Raw genomic sequence first — 17,922 nt, forward strand, 5'->3', positions numbered from 1 at the left:
CACTTCCGTTGATGTTTAGTTTCCTCAATGGTTAGCAGTATTAAGTCCAATGAACATTTATTCAAAATTTGTTCCCATTTCTGAAGGAACACAGAATTGTCTTTTCCAAAAGCCGGTTCTTTGTCCAAGCGTAAACTCCATGGAATACATTTTGTACGCCAATATTCAGATAAAGTTACTGAATGCCAAAACAGTCTCACTTCTCAGATCACGCAAAATTCAGTTTCCTCACCAGGTCACTGATGTTCAATGATTTTTCACCAGGCTCTGTGATCGTTTCAAACAATTCTGCATCAAATAAAATATTTGCAGCTTCTTCTGTGTAGCTGAAACACACACACACACACACACATATATATATATATATACACACACACACACACACACACACACACACACACACACACACGCCTTATATATATATATACACACACACACACACACACACACACACACACACACGCCTTATATATATATATATACACACACACACACACACACACACACGCACACAGTAGATGCTGGTTATTAGCAACACTGATAAAGACAACTTTAATTTATTAATGACATTTTCCCAGGAACCAATCCCGACCCATAGACTTTAATGTTAATGGAATTCTGATATTAGCAACTGCATGCTGCTCATTGACAACTTTATTACTAGCTGCCAGTGCTACAGAGCGCACTTGCATGATTTATGCACATACTTCATGCAGCTTTTATAACACACTGACTTCGCAGCTGTGTATTTCTGGCGGACTGAGGCAGACTCGTGGCTTTGAAACTGGCTGCGAAGCTGCACGTGATGGATTTACAGCGGGAGGTGGTACATTGCAAAAAGCAGACAAGGTTGGACAATTTCTTATTTTAAAACACTGTGTTCTTTAGAATTGATTGTTAGTACAATGCATATTTATGTTTGCTTTACTCATTGTAAGGACAATTGTAGCACATTGTGGTGCAGTACTATTTAAGTCTACTCCCTTTTTTTTGTTTTACACACACGTGAAGTAAACAGCTGTAACGATCACTCCCCGAATACAGGTGAGGTCGTATGGGTTTGGGTAGCGCAACCGCTGCGACCACTTTTGATGCCCTGAAGGTCTGGATCTATTGAATAAAAGAATGAAGGAACTTTGGTGCTCAAAGAATGCCAACTATACACAAGAGGTAAAAATCAATAATCTTGATTTGATAGTCTAGTTAAAATCTGCGATCGCATAGCTTTAAAATATATCTATTAATAATCACAAACAGTAGCAGCAATACAAAGTGACTTTGTGCAATCAAGTCTCAGTATAGGGGTGGTTAAAAGGACAGCTGGAAATACAAAATCAAAATGCATGCCTGAAATCGTGGTGCACACAGGAAGGCTTCACCTTTCTTGAACATTGGAGCACATTCTACAACAAGGACTATCTATATAGGTGGGACGGACTGCACTTAAACAGAAAGGGAACCAATCTACTCGGAGAAAGGATCCTTGAGGAGGTTCAGAAGCATTTAAACTAGAAAGGAAGGGGGGAGAAAACAAAAAAACAGAAGGGAGACCACATCTAAACAAGGGCAACAACTCAGGTAAGACAACTACTAAATGTATTTATCTTAATGCTAGCAGTCTCAAACAAAATGTTAGAACTTGAAGCTACTGCACTAACAAGTAACTACGATGTTATAGGTGTTACAGAAACTTGGTTGTCTGAGAGTGATGGAGACGAATATAATATTAGTGGGTACACACTGTATAAGAAAGACAGGCAGGACAGAAGAGGCGGAGGGGTAGCGCTATACATAAGAAATAGTCTTGAAGCCCAGGTGTTAAATCAGGACAAAGAAAACAATGCAGAATCAATATGGGTGAGAATAATGGACACAAATTCAAAGGGCATAATAATAGGAGCATGCTATAGACCGCCAAATTCAGATGCTGAGCAAAATAATCTGTTACACAATGACATTCGAAATGCGTGTAGAAAAGGAGAAGCCATACTAATGGGGGATTTCAACTTCCCCCGTATAAAATGGGAGAACCCGGTGTGGAGCACGATGGACAAAATTGAAATGGTGGAAATGACAAATGACTGCTTCCTAACGCAATTTGTCAAGGCACCGACTAGAGGGGAGGCATGCCTTGATTTAGTCTTTTCAAATAATGAAGACAGAATAACTAAAACAGAGGTCAGAGAGCCATGGGCAAACTCTGACCACAACATGGTCTCATTTGAAGTATTTTTTAAAACCCCAAAAGTAATGACTAAAGCTAAGGTTTACAATTTTAGAAAAGCAAACTATGAAGGTATGAAACAGAGACTAACAGAAGTAGATTGGAGTAAAATAGAGAGAACATCCACGGAAAAAGGATGGCTGTTTTTTAAAAATGTAATACTAGATGCGCAAAACAATTACATCCCAAAAGTAGACAAATCTAAATCTAAAAAAAAATGGCCAACATGGTTTAATAGATCAATTAAAAAAAATATTCAGTGAAAAAAGGCACTTTACAGAGCGTTTAAAAAGGACCAAAAACAAAGCACACAGAAAGAGTACTTGGAACTGCAAACACAAGTCAAAAAGGAAGTTAGAAAGGCCAAGAGAAAGATAGAAATCAATACTGCTAAGGGGGCTAAAACCAATTCCAAAATGTTTTTCCAATATTACAACAGCAAGAGAACATTCAAAGAGGAGGTTAAATGTCTAAGAGACACAAATGGCAAAATCATAGATGAAGAAAAAAAATAGCAAATATATTAAATGATTACTTTTCACAGGTTTTTACAAAGGAGGACACAGACAACATGCCCCACATGTCGACCTGTTCCTATCCAATTTTAAATAACTTTAGCATAACAGAGGCAGAAGTGTTAAAGGGACTAGGAGCTCTTAAAATAAACAAATCCCCTGGGCCAGATGAGATCCTCCCAATAGTACTCAAAGAAATGAAAGAAGTTATTTACAAACCGCTAACCAAGATCATGCAACAGTCTCTTGACACAGGGGTTGTACCGACAGACTGGAAGCAACCGTAATACCGATCCACAAAAAGGGAGACAAAACCGAACAAGGTAACTACAGACCAATAAGCCTGACTTCTATTATAGGTAAAGTTATGGAAACTATAATAAGATCCAAAATGGAAAATTACCTATATGGTAACAATATCCTGGGAGACAGTCAGCATGGTTTTAGGAAAGGGAGATCATGTCTAACTAACCTACTTGACTTTTTTGAGGATGCAACATTGAAAATGGATAATTGCAAAGCATACGACATGGTTTATTTAGATTTCCAGAAAGCTTTTGACAAAGTCCTGCATAAAAGATTAATTCTCAAACTGAACGCAGTAGGGATTCAAGGAAATGCATGCACATGAATTAGGGAGTGGTTAACATCTAGAAAACAGAAAGTACTGATTAGAGGAGGAACCTCAAAATGGAGCGAGGTAACCAGTGGTGTACCACAGGGATCAGTATTAGGTCCTCTGCTATTCCTGATCTACATTAATGATTTAGATTCTGGTATAGTAAGCAAACTTGTTAAATTTGCAGACAACACAAAAATAGGACGAGTGGCAAACACTGTTGCAGCAACAAAGATCATTCAAAATGATCTAGACAGCATTCAGAACTGGGCAGACACATGGCAAATGAAATTTAATAGAGAAAAGTGTAAAGTATTGCATGCAGGCAATAAAAATGTGCATTATAAATATCATATGGGAGATACTGAAATTGAAGAAGGGAACTATGAAAAAGACCTAGGTGTTTATGTTGACTCAGAAATGTCTTCATCTAGACAACGTGGGGAAGCTATAAAAAGGCCAACAAGATGTTTGGATATATTGTGAGAAGTGTTGAATTTAAATCAAGGGAAGTAATGTTAAAACTTTACAATGCATTAGTAAGACCTCACCTAGAATATTGTGTTCAGTTCTGGTCACCTCGTTACAAAAAGGATATTGCTGCTCTAGAAAGAGTGCAAAGAAGAGCAACCAGAATTATCCCGGGTTTCAAAGGCATGTCGTATGCAGACAGGCTAAAAGAATTGAATCTATTCAGTCTTGAACAAAGAAGACTACGCGGCGATCTGATTCAAACATTCAAAATCCTAAAAGGTATAGACAATGTCGACCCAGGGGACTTCTTTGACCTGAAAAAAGAAACAAGGACCAGGGGTCACAAATGGAGATTAGATAAAGGGGCATTCAGAACAGAAAATAGGATGCACTTTTTTTACACAGAGAAGTGTGAGGGTCTGCAACCAACTCCCCAGTAATGTGGTTGAAGCTGAAACCCTGGGATCCTTCAAGAAGCTGCTTGATGAGATTCTGGGATCAATAAGCTACTAACAACCAAACGAGCAAGATGGGCTGAATGGCCTCCTCTCGTTTGTAAACTTTCTAATGTTCTTATGTTCTTAATTAGTTAACTTGACAGGACAATTAATACAAAACAGGTGCCAGGTGTTACACAGTTCTATGTTTGGGTATTTTTTTTACACTGTAACATTTAAAACACATTTTATTTCAGTGCCATATTTGTACAACTGCAGTATGCTTATATATTGTTGTTCCATATAAATACACTTGAAAACGGGGGCTTTTTGCTTATTGGCAACTTTCGGTTAATGAAGAACTTTTTGCTGGGAACCGAGAGGTTGTTAATAAGTGGCATCTACTGTATATATAACAGTCTCTGATTGGTTAACAGCATCACATGACCATGATTTTTTTATGTACCCAGGCTCCCCAAATAATATCTATATATCAATTTCTTCATATTTTAGATGTAAAATTGACTGCACTGGCACTGTAAATGTGAAAAATGGCTTTGTCCTTTGGCGTCACTGGGGTCCTGATAGGTCCCAAAACCAGTTGCGCGTAGGAAAATGTGCATCGTTTCTCCACATTGCGTAACCCTAGAGTCCACTCACTATTTTCTTTAGGAGTCTAACCCTGGGGTTAAGCAATATATATTACTTTATCACAGATTCGAGGATGACAAGAGGGATTGTGGGTTGACAGGAGGCTGTGTGGTCCAGTGGTAAAAGAAATGGGCTTGTAACCAGGAGGTCCTGGGTTCAAGTCCCAGCTCAGCCACTGACTCATTGTGTGACACTTAACCTCCTTGTGCTCCGTCTTTCGGGTGAGACGTTGTTGTAAGTGACTCTGCAGCTGATGCATAGTTCACACACCCTAGTCTTGTATCTTGTAAAGCGCTTTGTGATGGTGGTCCACTATGAAAGGCACTATATAAAATAAAGGTTATTGTTATTATTATTATTATATACAGCTGTACATTAGTTCACCTTCATGTATAGCCTCTCAGACCAGCAGAGTGCAGAAATGATCCGTATTGTGTTTCGCTGCATCTTGGTTAAGAAAGCCCTACGGACATCTGAAGAGTCGCTTTTCCACTTGTCATGAAACTCGGTATTAACATTATGTAGCATACGTTATTTGGAGTATCAGAGTCTGCGGATATATAGAGGTGTCTGACTGTCTGTTCATCCATCCCTCTGTATGTCACACTAACATTGTTGAATATATCTGGAGAATTGGGAATTGTGATTAAATGTTTCATTGTTCATTCTTATTCTATTCTAGTCTATTCTGTACATACTGTTGATATACATTATGTAATGGTCATCAACTTTTCATCATACTGATTTTGAATTTACAGAGGTTGCGGGGGGTGTATGTTACTGGCATACTTGTTCATTGAGGCAGTGCTGACATTTTCAGTTCATTATTATTGGGGAAAAAAAGAGAAAAAAATGTTGTTTACCACAACCAGTAGATGGTGTCAACTATTATAAAACAAAATAGTAGTTACTATTTTCTATTTAAAATACATTACTGGCAAACTATTTTCTATTTGTATTTTAAATAGATTTGCGGACCACTATTTTCTATTTCTTTTTAAATAGTTTCCTTGACTATTTTGCCCATCCCTGGTTGATGATCCAAAAAGAGAAGTGTGTCCCTGAGTGCTTCAGAAAAATATTTTTTGACAACTTAACAGTTATTTTGTTAAAGGACCATTGATTGTTGGTCTGGACTTCATTAAACTTTAAAGAGGAGGCCCATCACACAGAGCAGCCACTTAAAAATGTAAGTTGAAGCAATAATAACACAGACAGGTCACTTAACTGCGGGTGACTGATTGGAGTAGAGGGACAGTTTCTATTTGAAAGAGTTTGAATGAAAAGGAAAAGCAAGGCAAAACAAAAACTACTGTCTTGTCTTGTGGGTTAATGTATACCTGTTAATGGTACTGTAATATCAGAAACACAAATAAAGACTCTTTGTTATATGTAAGACTCTGTTAAAAGGCTTGCAGTAATCTGTAAAACCTTTAACAGACTGTTTTAGAAAAGTGTAACCCTCATTATGCATTCTGTGTAGATGTTATTTTTTCTAATTTGTATATCTTTAAAATTATTATGAAAAAATCACTAAAGTGTGATCAGGGCCGGATTAGAGGATGCGGGGGCCCTACGCTAACCCATATTTTGGGGGCTCTATGCATAGTATGCCGAATACAGATGCAGTCACTGTACAGTATTTTCCATCATGCCTGTGCATGGTAACAATTAATTTTCCAGTTTCAAACTAAAATTGGCACTTTTATGTTTTGCAGACTTGAAAATTGCATTATTTTCTTTTTAACTTTTATATTGAATGTGATTGATGTTGCACTTTATATATTCTCCCGATTGTGGAGCTGCCATATAAAAATGTGAGAGATGTCATCAGTGTGTCCATCTGTCTGCGGTTATTACATAGGCTATATTGTTTTTCTACAGTTCTACAGTTATGCACCACTGTGAACACGGTTTATATTTTCTGCACTCTTAAGGATAGTTCATACACTACAGGGGAGTCTGTCAGGCCCGTTGAGACTCACTGATGTTTCATGGGTTGCTTTGAGCTCCCTATGAGATATTCAGAAACAAACAAGCCCAGTAAAAAGCTAATTTGATCATGTGCAAAGTTTGAAAGATATTGTGCACCGTACACAACATCATAGGAACCTGTTAAAAACCTGCAAGATGATATTTCCCAGCTTTTACTTCGTTTTCAATTTACACATTTTTTCAGTACCAGTCATTCCTAATGTGAAAGCAGCTTTGAATTGAGTTAGATAACTTATCTGAGCCCTAGGTTTTTGTTCTCTGCTGATCAGCCTTTTTGCCTTGTATGACAGAGATCACATGCGAGTGATAATAATTAAATCGGTAACACTTTATATTAATCTCGCTGGTGTTAATGATCATTTTAATTAACACTCAAACATCTGTGTGAACATAGAACACAAAATGATGCAATATGGATCACAGACATAAAAAACAGCTAGCCGTCATAAAAGAATAACCGAAAGCAAGCTTCTGTGCGCTCTCTTCCTGTGTATGTGGGCCCGTCCGCTCGCATGCAGTTTTTGTAAAACGTCCCAAACAAACGCCGACCTCGCGTGGGCCCCAGTTCTGCTGGGGGCCCTACGCTATAGCATAATTTGCATATAGGTTAATCCTGCCCTGAGTGTGATCTAAAACTAATATACTTCATAGTGAACATAGAGTTCATAAATAAATAAAGAAATCAAAAACTGGTCCTTTGGAATATAAAAGTAAATAATAAGAGTAAATAATAATAATAATAATAATAATAATAATAATAATAATAATAATAATAATAATACAGTTCAATATAATATAACATTTGGAAGCACCATAAACTAACTGAGCTCCACAGTTCGTTTTTTGGAGAGGAACAGCATTTATAATGAGGTGTCACTGGTTCCAAATTTGATTTAGTATATAAAACCAATACAATTGTTAAACTGTGTACTTTTGATCATCTTAATCTACAGTGACAGATCTATGACATGCTTTACCTGTAATGTATACATGTAAAATGTATTATTTATTGAATGCATGAGAAAAGCAGCCCTATGTGTGTGAGTGACAGTAATGGATATGACTTGTCTGTTACTGTGTTAATGAACCTCCTAACATGTCCTTAAAATTCTAACTAGGCTACTTGCACTTTTGAAAACCTTGTATTAAACAAAGCAATTTTAATATTTATTTTTAAAAAATTGATACAAAAAAATACTTTTGAAGGCAGTGTCAGTGTCAGTTGCATAAACAGTATTTCATGATAGATTTCGAAATGTCACATTTTTCAATTTTTGGCAGTTTTTATTAAGTAAAACTACAAAGCAGTATGTAATTCAATATGTTAATGTAACATTATTCAGCAGGTTTCATTTGACTTTATGAAGCACAATGTGTTAATTCTATATGGTAATGAAAAACCTTTGGCTACAGCTTATAGCTGTAGACAAAAATATCCACTGTTTACATCTCATAATAACCAGTTCTGAACAATAGGGACCAGCACTTAGAAATTAATAGCATTTAGCTGTTTTGCTTACGAGTAAATATTGCTGTGGGTAATGTGGAAGTGGCAGTGTTAACAAGAAATTCAGGAACCTGGTCTTAATCTATTATAATTTTATTTTTTAAAAAAGGGTTTTAACTTATTATGCTATGTATGACTGCATGTCTTCTGCAACCAACATGTTGATGCTAGATGGATTAGAATGCATCCTCTAATAATACTGATAATCAGACATACCTGGTAGAGAAATAAATTAACAGCTATAGATACTTTATTATTATTATTTATTTGAACGCTTTTAAATAGATAAATGTATTAAAGTACAAGCCCTGATGATTAAATCGTCTAGCAACTTTTTTTTTTTTTACTACCATAGTTTGACAGTTTGTTAGCTATTGCTTGTGTTTCTGAAATGGTTTTGTCTTTATATCATTGCTACAAATACTGTCAAACATATTAAAGGTTTTATACTGGAAACAGATGTCCTTTGCCAGTGGCAGAACTTTTAAGATGACAAGGAACCTCCAGAGAGTTGACAATCCATAGTTGTAAGAATTTGTGACTAATAGGTGGTTTGATGTGACAGGAGCCGGCTGTCTGGGGAAATTGAGCCTCGTTCAGTGTCGATACCTTTTGTGTCTCACTCAGTTGTAGGTTATTGTTGGATGGCCTTTGGGACCCTCCCGTACAGTTTACATTCACAGACTGTATGTGGTCAGCAACAACTTTACCATTTTTATCGCTGTTATTGATCCGTCTTCCCTTCCCTGGTGTAGCTAATTTGCTTGTTAACATAAATTTGTCAAGAATGAGGAGTCATTCTGCTCAGGAGGAGCAGTGTGCAGTTTAGAGAAAAGGTTTCATTTATTTACAGGGAGTAAATAGCTGTTTGTGTGCTAATTTCAAACTTGCTTGCTTAATATAGTGCAACCATTTATTAAATTGCATGTCATTAAGCTGTCACTTAATCAATAAGGATGTATCCTTTTTTTGTAGGTCAGACTTAAAAGGGAGTTAAATTCAAACCTACATAATTACCTTTTTATGTGCCCTAATCTTCCAGTAAAATTAGCACCAAAGATTGGTTTGAGTTTCGTGCCTGTATGCCTGGCTAAATCATTAACTTGAGAAAATATATTGAAATGCTTACATATGTCAGAACTTTGGTTCCCACTCATATTTTACTCCCATGCTGTCACATGCAAGAATTGCCCTGCATAACTAGAATTAAATGTGTTTTTAAGCAGCAACAGATCCTGCATATGAAATCTATTACAAAAGCATAGACATAATGTTAAATCTATTTACCTAATCTGATACTGTGTTAAGCCTAATGATGTTTAGCAACATATTCCTATTCAATTAACAGCCATTTTTTATTGTAACAGCTTAAGTACCAGTGAAGTGTATAATTTGGAAGTTTATTTTCCCTGTAAATTTCATTGCTACTGTAGATACCTCATCTCACAAGTGGATTTTTTTTCAGACCATCAGGTTCTTTATTCAGATAGTGCACTGTGCATTTTTATCCATATTTCAACGTGACCTCAGGTAAGACACTTGACATCCATGTGCCTCACTACCAAACAGATGTAAAGAAGGGTACAAAGAGAGGACGCTGTAAGAAAATGATGCAACAAATCACTTTGTCTGTCCTGGGGAAATACTTTTATGATATCTTAAAGTGAAACTATAGAACAATGAAAACAGGTTCATTGTACATATTTTTAAAATATATAAATTCTACTTAACTTTCACACTGTGCCATTTGTTGAATGACTGACTAAATGTGTTAAGATACTGTGGGAAATTATGCATAAGAAGTAATTAGTAACTGCCATGACCTCAAAACAGAATTCAAAGTCTTGAACCATTTTTCACTTCCAATTTGTCTGCCACAAGACACAATGACAACTTTGACAATGCCTGTAATCTCACCAGTCAGATACTGTACATGTTGTGGAAGCTGGGTCCATTATTTTATTAAGTGCATCCTAGAACTCCTGTAAAGTCTTGATGGAATGCATGAGCATGAGGTTACCTTATTGGATGGAGGATCTCATCTCTATACCGAACAGTCGTGATAGTGCAGTTCTACTGTAGATTCCAGCCCACACCATGCAGATCCTCCTCCATATCTATTGTGTTCATCAGGCAAGAAATATTGATCACGTTGTCCCCAGACTATCAGTATAATTAAGAAAGAATCTGGATTTGTCAGTAAAGAGAACTGCCATCCAATAATTGACGTTCTACCTGACATGATCCCTGGCCCATCTAAAACTTTACAGGATGTGTCGGGTTGTCAGAGATACACGGATTACCTCCTACCGGCTTCATTAAGCCAACTGCGAGGCATCTGTGCAGAAAGTCTAAACCCTGTTACATTTTGAAGTTAATTTCTCAATTAGGTAGCATTTGCAAAAGGTCCACCACGTGACTCAATTTGAAAATGGTGACTGTGACTCTTCTGTGCCCCCACCCCCCATTGTCAACTGGCATTGCCACTGGTTTGGTATCAAGAGGAACGGAAGTTCCTCACACCAAGTTACAGCGAACTGCGAGAACTGCCAGTGACCCTCTATACAGCATGGATAGTTTACATGTTTTCAGGGTATTGACGCAGCAAAAGTAAATCAGCCAAAAGCACCATTTCACTTTTAATTTGTAGTTTCCAACACTCTTACGTGAAATGTAGAAAAAAAAGTAAATACCTGTTTGGTATACATGGGATTTGAACCTGCAACTTTCAGTTTGCAAGGGCTGTGTTAACTGTCAGTGCTACATGATTAGTTGAGACAAGCAGTATTTTAAAAAATGAAGTCAGCCAGCTGAGAATTTTCCGGGGAGACACTTTTTTTAGATTTTTCAAGTCATCATTCATCTTCATCATCCTCATTCTGAGATTTTGAGCTAGAGCTCTGAAAATTGTTTGTTTCCTGTGAGTGTAACACTCATTGTGTTCCCTATTGGCACAAGGAAGTAAGGTTTCCTCTCTATATACTGGCAAAGATCTTCTATATACACAAGATAGTCAACTTCCCCCTTTCTTCCGTCACAGCCGAAGCGGTGCATCCTGGGAATCCAAAGAGATCCGGTGGCGAGTATTCTCCTATCTCTATAATGTAAAGTCTGCCTCATCAAACAGGGGCGGCACATTCAAATACTACACAGAAACACGGAGCACTTAGCTTAAATGTGTTTAAGCTACTGACTGTCTCTGTTGAACCGAATACTGTTTTATCATTATTATTATTTATTTCTTAGCAGACGCCCTTATCCAGGGCGACTTACAGTCGTAAACAAATACATTTCAAGAATCACAGTACAAGTAATAATACAATTAAGAGCACGATAAATACAATGACTTTGGTTCAAGCAAGTACAAGTAACAAGGCCAGCATCCCGGAGTCGCCTCTTCACTGTTGACGTTGAGACTGGTGTTTTGCGGGTACTATTTAATGAAGCTGCCAGTTGAGGACCTGTGAGGCGTCTGTTTCTCAAACTAGACACTCTAATGTATTTGTCCTCTTGCTCAGTTGTGCACCGGGGCCTCCCACTCCTCTTTCTATTCTGGTTACAGCCAGTTTGCGCTGTTCTGTGAAGGGAGTAGTACACAGCGTTGTACGAGATCTTCAGTTTCTTGGCAATTTCTCGCATGGAATAGCCTTCATTTCTCAGAACAAGAATAGACTGACGAGTTTCAGAAGAAAGTTCTTTGTTTCTGGCCATTTTGAGCCTGTAATCGAACCCACAATTGCTGATGCTCCAGATACTCAACTAGTGTAAAGAAGGCCAGTTTTATTGCTTCTTTAATCAGCACAACAGTTTTCAGCTGTGCTAACATAATTGCAAAAGGGTTTTCTAATGATCAATTAGCCTTTTAAAATGATAAACTTAGATTAGCAAACACAATGTGTCATTGCAACACAGGACTGATGGTTGCTGATAATGGGCCTCTGTACGCCTATGTAGATATTCCATTACAAATCAGCCGTTTCCAGCTACAATAGTCATTTACAACATTAACAACATTACACTGTATTTCTGATCAATTTGATGTTATTTTAATGGACACAAAATGTGCTTTTCTTTCGAAAACAAGCACATTTCTAAGTGACCCCAAACTTTTGAACGGTAGTGTGTGTATATATATATATATATATATATATATATATATATATATATATACATATATATATATATATATATATATATATATATATATATATATATATATATATATATATATTTTAAATCACTTTAATTTATGTGGCAGATTGCTGCTGAACATATGTAGCACCCGGGAGGGACACTCGTTCTTTCTGATCAGGGTGGGATCAGCCAGGCAGAATACCAGAAGGAAAATATAAATTAGACCACACTACTATATCAGGCAATGAATATAATTTTATTAAATACAGATGGTAAACTATACTTAACAAACAGGGCAGCTCTACAATACACATTCATGGCAAGCAGTTTGCACTGGCCGTTAATTAAAACAATAACTAAACACAGAATTTAAAATTAAAGGGCAGTGCGGCTCAATACCTGCACAGAGACGGCGCTCACAACTGGACTGGACGCTGGGGGAGGGGGGGGGGGGGGGAGCGTTAGTGCTCGTGTATTGCTGTGAGCAGAAGTGCGTTTTGTGTCTAGGCAGTGCTGGTGCGCTGTCTGGGGTGTCACGTGCACAGTGCAGCTGTATGTAGATGGGGTCTGTGTTGGCTGCACTGTGATTTGCGTTCAGTTCCGCCAACCAGCTTTTTGTGTGGGACCAAGCGATTGTATGTGTATGTAAATGTACCCCTGTGTGTGTGAGCCAATAGGGCTCGGGGGATCACTATTTAGGAGCTGCCTGCGTGCAGCTCGGGGTCGTGTTGTGGTTTTCATGTAGCTGTGTGTCCGGGAGCTGTTTATCTGAGCTAAACCATTTAATAAGAGAGCGTCCATTTGCCTGCTGTTCCAACGCTTTAATAAAAATAGGCACAATAAACGCGGATCAAACACATCAAAAACACAAGCCAAGTTGATAGAAACAATTGGGGCAACCTTGGCCCCCACCGCTTTGACAGTTGTGCCTATTTGCTTGGTGCTGGCCAAGGTTGCTCCAATTGTTTCTTCTAACTTAGCTTGTGATTTTGATACAAGTTAGAAGAAACAATTGGGGGCAACCTTGGCCCCATCGGTTTTACACTTGGCTTGTGTTTTTGATATCTCTACTTTAAATGGCTGGGCACTTTTGATGACTTGGCGTTTTTTTTCACACTCCCAATGTTTTTGTTTCAGATTAACTTCACATAACAGATACTACACTTTGGGGCATATTTAATAGCTGAGCGGCATGACGTTAAGTTGCCTAATTTTGCACCCTGTTCATGTCCTCATTACTTAGCCATTACACTAAATACGGATAATGTACAAACACACAAAAAATGATGTTCATGACTTTGTTCCCTTACCATTGCAATCCCCATAATAGCCAGGGCAAGAACTCCCCTGAAAGTATATGGGGACCTGTCACAAAGACGGCCGGAGTGGGTGGCGTCAGACCAGATGCAGGAAATAAATAAACAGAGAGATGTGGTTTGGTATAAGCTGGGCGCTTGATCGCGCTCAGCATTTAATAAACAGAAAATAAAAGGTTTTAAACACAAAAACACGGGACACGGCACTTGACGCCAAAATAAACAGACAGACAAAACGACTGACACTAAACAAACGGTGCACGGAGACAAACAAACACGGTGAGTACAAACACTTGTATTTATGATCTTATTTTACGTTTCTCCTTCTCTCTCTCTCACCCGTTCTCCACTCTCGAACACCCAACCCCCATGTTTATATCCCGTGTACCAATCTCTATACACCAACATTAACACACGCAACATACAACACAGAACACACAAATGCACACAGGGGCGGGGCACATTGCCACATATACCCCCCCTTGTGCGCAGCACACATGGCCTCAACGGCCACCTCCCCCCTTAAATACCCAGCAGTCCAGGCCAAAGTCTCGGGCTGGGAAGGGAGGCTTCAGTGGGCCCATGGCTGGCCATGCTGTCAGCACCCCTGCCGGTAGTGGCACGGCTGACAGCCTGTTGGTTTGCTCCTGCAGCGAAACTGCTGCTGGGGAAAGTGGTCTCCTGACCTCTCCCCCTGTCTTTGTAGCTGGTAGCTCCCTTTGGTGGGGCTCCGACCACAGCACTGCCGGCAGCGAAGAAGCTGCAGTGGGAGCAGGTCTCCGGACCTCCCCCACGATCTCCGGCAGCGAAACTGCTGCAGTGGGAGCAGGTCTCCGGACCTCCCCCACGATCTCCGGCAGCGAAACTGCTGCAGTGGGGGCAGGTCTCCAGACCTCCCCCACGATCTCCGGCAGCGAAACTGCTGCAGTGGGAGCAGGTCTCCTGACCTCCCCCACGATCTCCGGCAGCGAAACTGCTGCTGGGGTTGGTGGTCTCCAGACCTCCTCCCCCTTCTTCGTGGCCGACAGCTCCCCTTTCTGGGGCTCCGGCCACCGTACTCCCTGTGGTGGAGGTACGGAACGCAGAGACAGCTCCTGCTGTTCTGCTTCTGGCAGTGGCGGAGGCAGAGGCAGCTCCTGCTCCTCTGCTCCTGGAAGTGGTGGAGGCAGAGGCAGCTCCTGCTCCTCTGCTCCTGGCGGTGGTGGAGGCAGAGGCAGCTCCTGCTCCTCTGCTCCTAGTGGAGGAAGCGGTGGAGGTGGCGGAGGCAGAGGCAGCTCCTGCTCCTCTGCTCCTTCCGGTGGAGGTGGCGGAGACAGAGGCAGCTCCTGCTGCTCTGTTCCTGCCGGTGGAGGTGGCGGAGGCAGAGGCAGCTCCGGCTGCTCTGCTCCTGCCGGTGGAGGTGGCGGAGGCAGAGGCAGCTCTGGCTGCTCTGCTCCTGCCGGTGTAGGTGGCGGAGGCAGAGGCAGCTCCGGCTGCTCTGCTCCTACCGGTGTAGGTGGCGGAGGCAGAGGCAGCTCCGGCTGCTCTGCTCCTGCCGGTGAAGGTGGGAGCAGTGTGTAGTCTCCTGCCGATGGAGGTGGGAGCAGCGTGTAGTCTCCCCCTTTTCCAGGGGACTGGTGCTGCTCTGCCTCTCTTGCAGGGGACTGGTGCGGCTCCGCCTTTGACGGGGAAACCAGCAGGCATTCTCCCTCTGCTGGTGGAGGTGGAACCAGCAGGCATTCTCCCTCTGCTGGCAGCTTGGGTCCTGGGGCTGTGGAAGCCCCGACTTCCCTCTCTTCGGGCTGTGGACGCACCGACTCCTCCCTTTTGGGCTGTGGACGCCCCGACTCCTCCCTGTTGGGCTGTGGACGCACCGACTCCTCCTTGTTGGGCTGTGGACGCACCGACTCCTCCCTGTTGGGCTGTGGACGCACCGACTCCTCCCTTTTGGGCTGTGGACGTTCGGGCTCCCCCCACTCAGGCGTAGGACGTTCGGGCTCCTCCCACTCAGGCGTAGGACATTCGGGCTCCTCCCACTCAGGCGTAGGACGTTCGGGCTCCTCCCACTCAGGCGTAGGACGTTCGGGCTCCTCCCGCTTGGGCTGTGGACGCTCAGGCTCCTCCCGCTTGGGCTGTGGAGGCAAAACCAGCAGGCATTCTTCCTCTGCTGGTGGAGACGGGGACAGCAGGCATTCTTCCTCTGCTGGTGGACCTGCTACCTGGGCTGCTGTTCCACTTATAACTGCCTCCAGGTAGCTGAGGACCAACCCCACACCTTCCTCCCAGGTGCTTACGGTCTGTTCCCTCGCATATGCCTCCCATCGCTCCCTATCCATAAATCGCAGGAACTGGACGACTACTGGGATAGACTGGGCCTCCAGCCCAGCATTTTGCAGCATCCAGTCCCGCACTTTGATTGCGTCTTCTGCCATTTTTTTTCCCTCTTTTTTTTCCTCTCTCTCTCTTTTTTTTTTAATCCAAAAATGCTGTTCCTGCTCTGGCCTGAGTCCTGGAGGCGCTGTAGATCCCACGCAGGACACCACGTGTCACAAAGACGGCCGGAGTGGGTGGCGTCAGACCAGATGCAGGAAATAAATAAACAGAGAGATGTGGTTTGGTATAAGCTGGGCGCTTGATCGCGCTCAGCATTTAATAAACAGAAAATAAAAGGTTTTAAACACAAAAACACGGGACACGGCACTTGACGCCAAAATAAACAGACAGACAAAACGACTGACACTAAACAAACGGTGCACGGAGACAAACAAACACGGTGAGTACAAACACTTGTATTTATGATCTTATTTTACGTTTCTCCTTCTCTCTCTCTCACCCGTTCTCCACTCTCGAACACCCAACCCCCATGTTTATATCCCGTGTACCAATCTCTATACACCAACATTAACACACGCAACATACAACACAGAACACACAAATGCACACAGGGGCGGGGCACATTGCCACAGGACCCCAACTCTGTGATTATTCAGAGTAACTGTAAAAGAAAGAAACCAAAATGCTGACACTTTTTTGTTGAATCATTTGTCTGTTGCCCTTTCTTTTACCTCATTTTCACTTTTTTCCCATTCCCTTGCTTTGATCTAATCACATAACAAGTGTATGTTTTTTTTTAAATGGGAACAGATCTGCTTGAAAGACAGTGATGTCCATGCAAATATTACACAGTTCTTTTGTACCATTGTTGCATTATCCATTTCCATGCAAAACTTATATATTCATTTTTAGTAAATACAAGTTAATACACAATGTATGTATACACATCCGGAATTGATATTGCTCAGCATGTAGTCTACCTAATATAAAGGTGAAGAAGGCACAGCATATATTATTCTCTCGTTTTTCCTTTTTTTTTAACTAGGTAATTAAATAATCTAGAAGGCTCATTTTTTGCTTTTTCAATAGTGGGTGGGAAAATTAATACTTTATTATTACCTGTTCTTCAATATATCTCATGGAAGACATGCGACTGGGATCTATCTGGTGTGAAAAGATTAGAAGAACAAAGCCTGTACTTAGATACTTAATGAGACAAAGATAATTCAAATATTACCTTTCAAAGCTATTCAGAAATAGAACTGGTATTATTACTGCTGAGTTGTTTTTTATTAGTACCCCAAAAAATATTTCATTAACTTTCTTCTTTTTGAAAACAAAAAGCTGTTATCTCTATTAGATTGGTTCAAGATGTTTGAAGCTGTGGTAACCCATTGGATTTGCACCTCAACCTATATCTTCACTTTCACAGTATGTAACTTCAGCTGTCTTCTATGGTTAGCTTACAAATATGCTGGGTTTTTTTTTTTGTCATGTAAACCCAAGTCCTTGCCAACGCCTTTCCTACCTTTGTGCCAATATTTTGTTTTTCCCAGATGGCTCATCGCAAACCCTGCTGACAGGCCTTCTTGCTGTGAAGCAGCGAACAGCAATCCCTCTATTCACTTGGCAAACATCGGCAGGGGGAGAAGGAGGGCTATTGATACCCTTAAAGCAAAGTTCTGCATCTAGCATGACATAGTGTCTGTGCTCTCAGCATGTATGTGGAGCAATAAG

This window comes from Acipenser ruthenus, chromosome 1, assembly GCF_902713425.1.
Source record: "Acipenser ruthenus chromosome 1, fAciRut3.2 maternal haplotype, whole genome shotgun sequence".
Lineage (NCBI taxonomy): Eukaryota > Metazoa > Chordata > Actinopteri > Acipenseriformes > Acipenseridae > Acipenser > Acipenser ruthenus.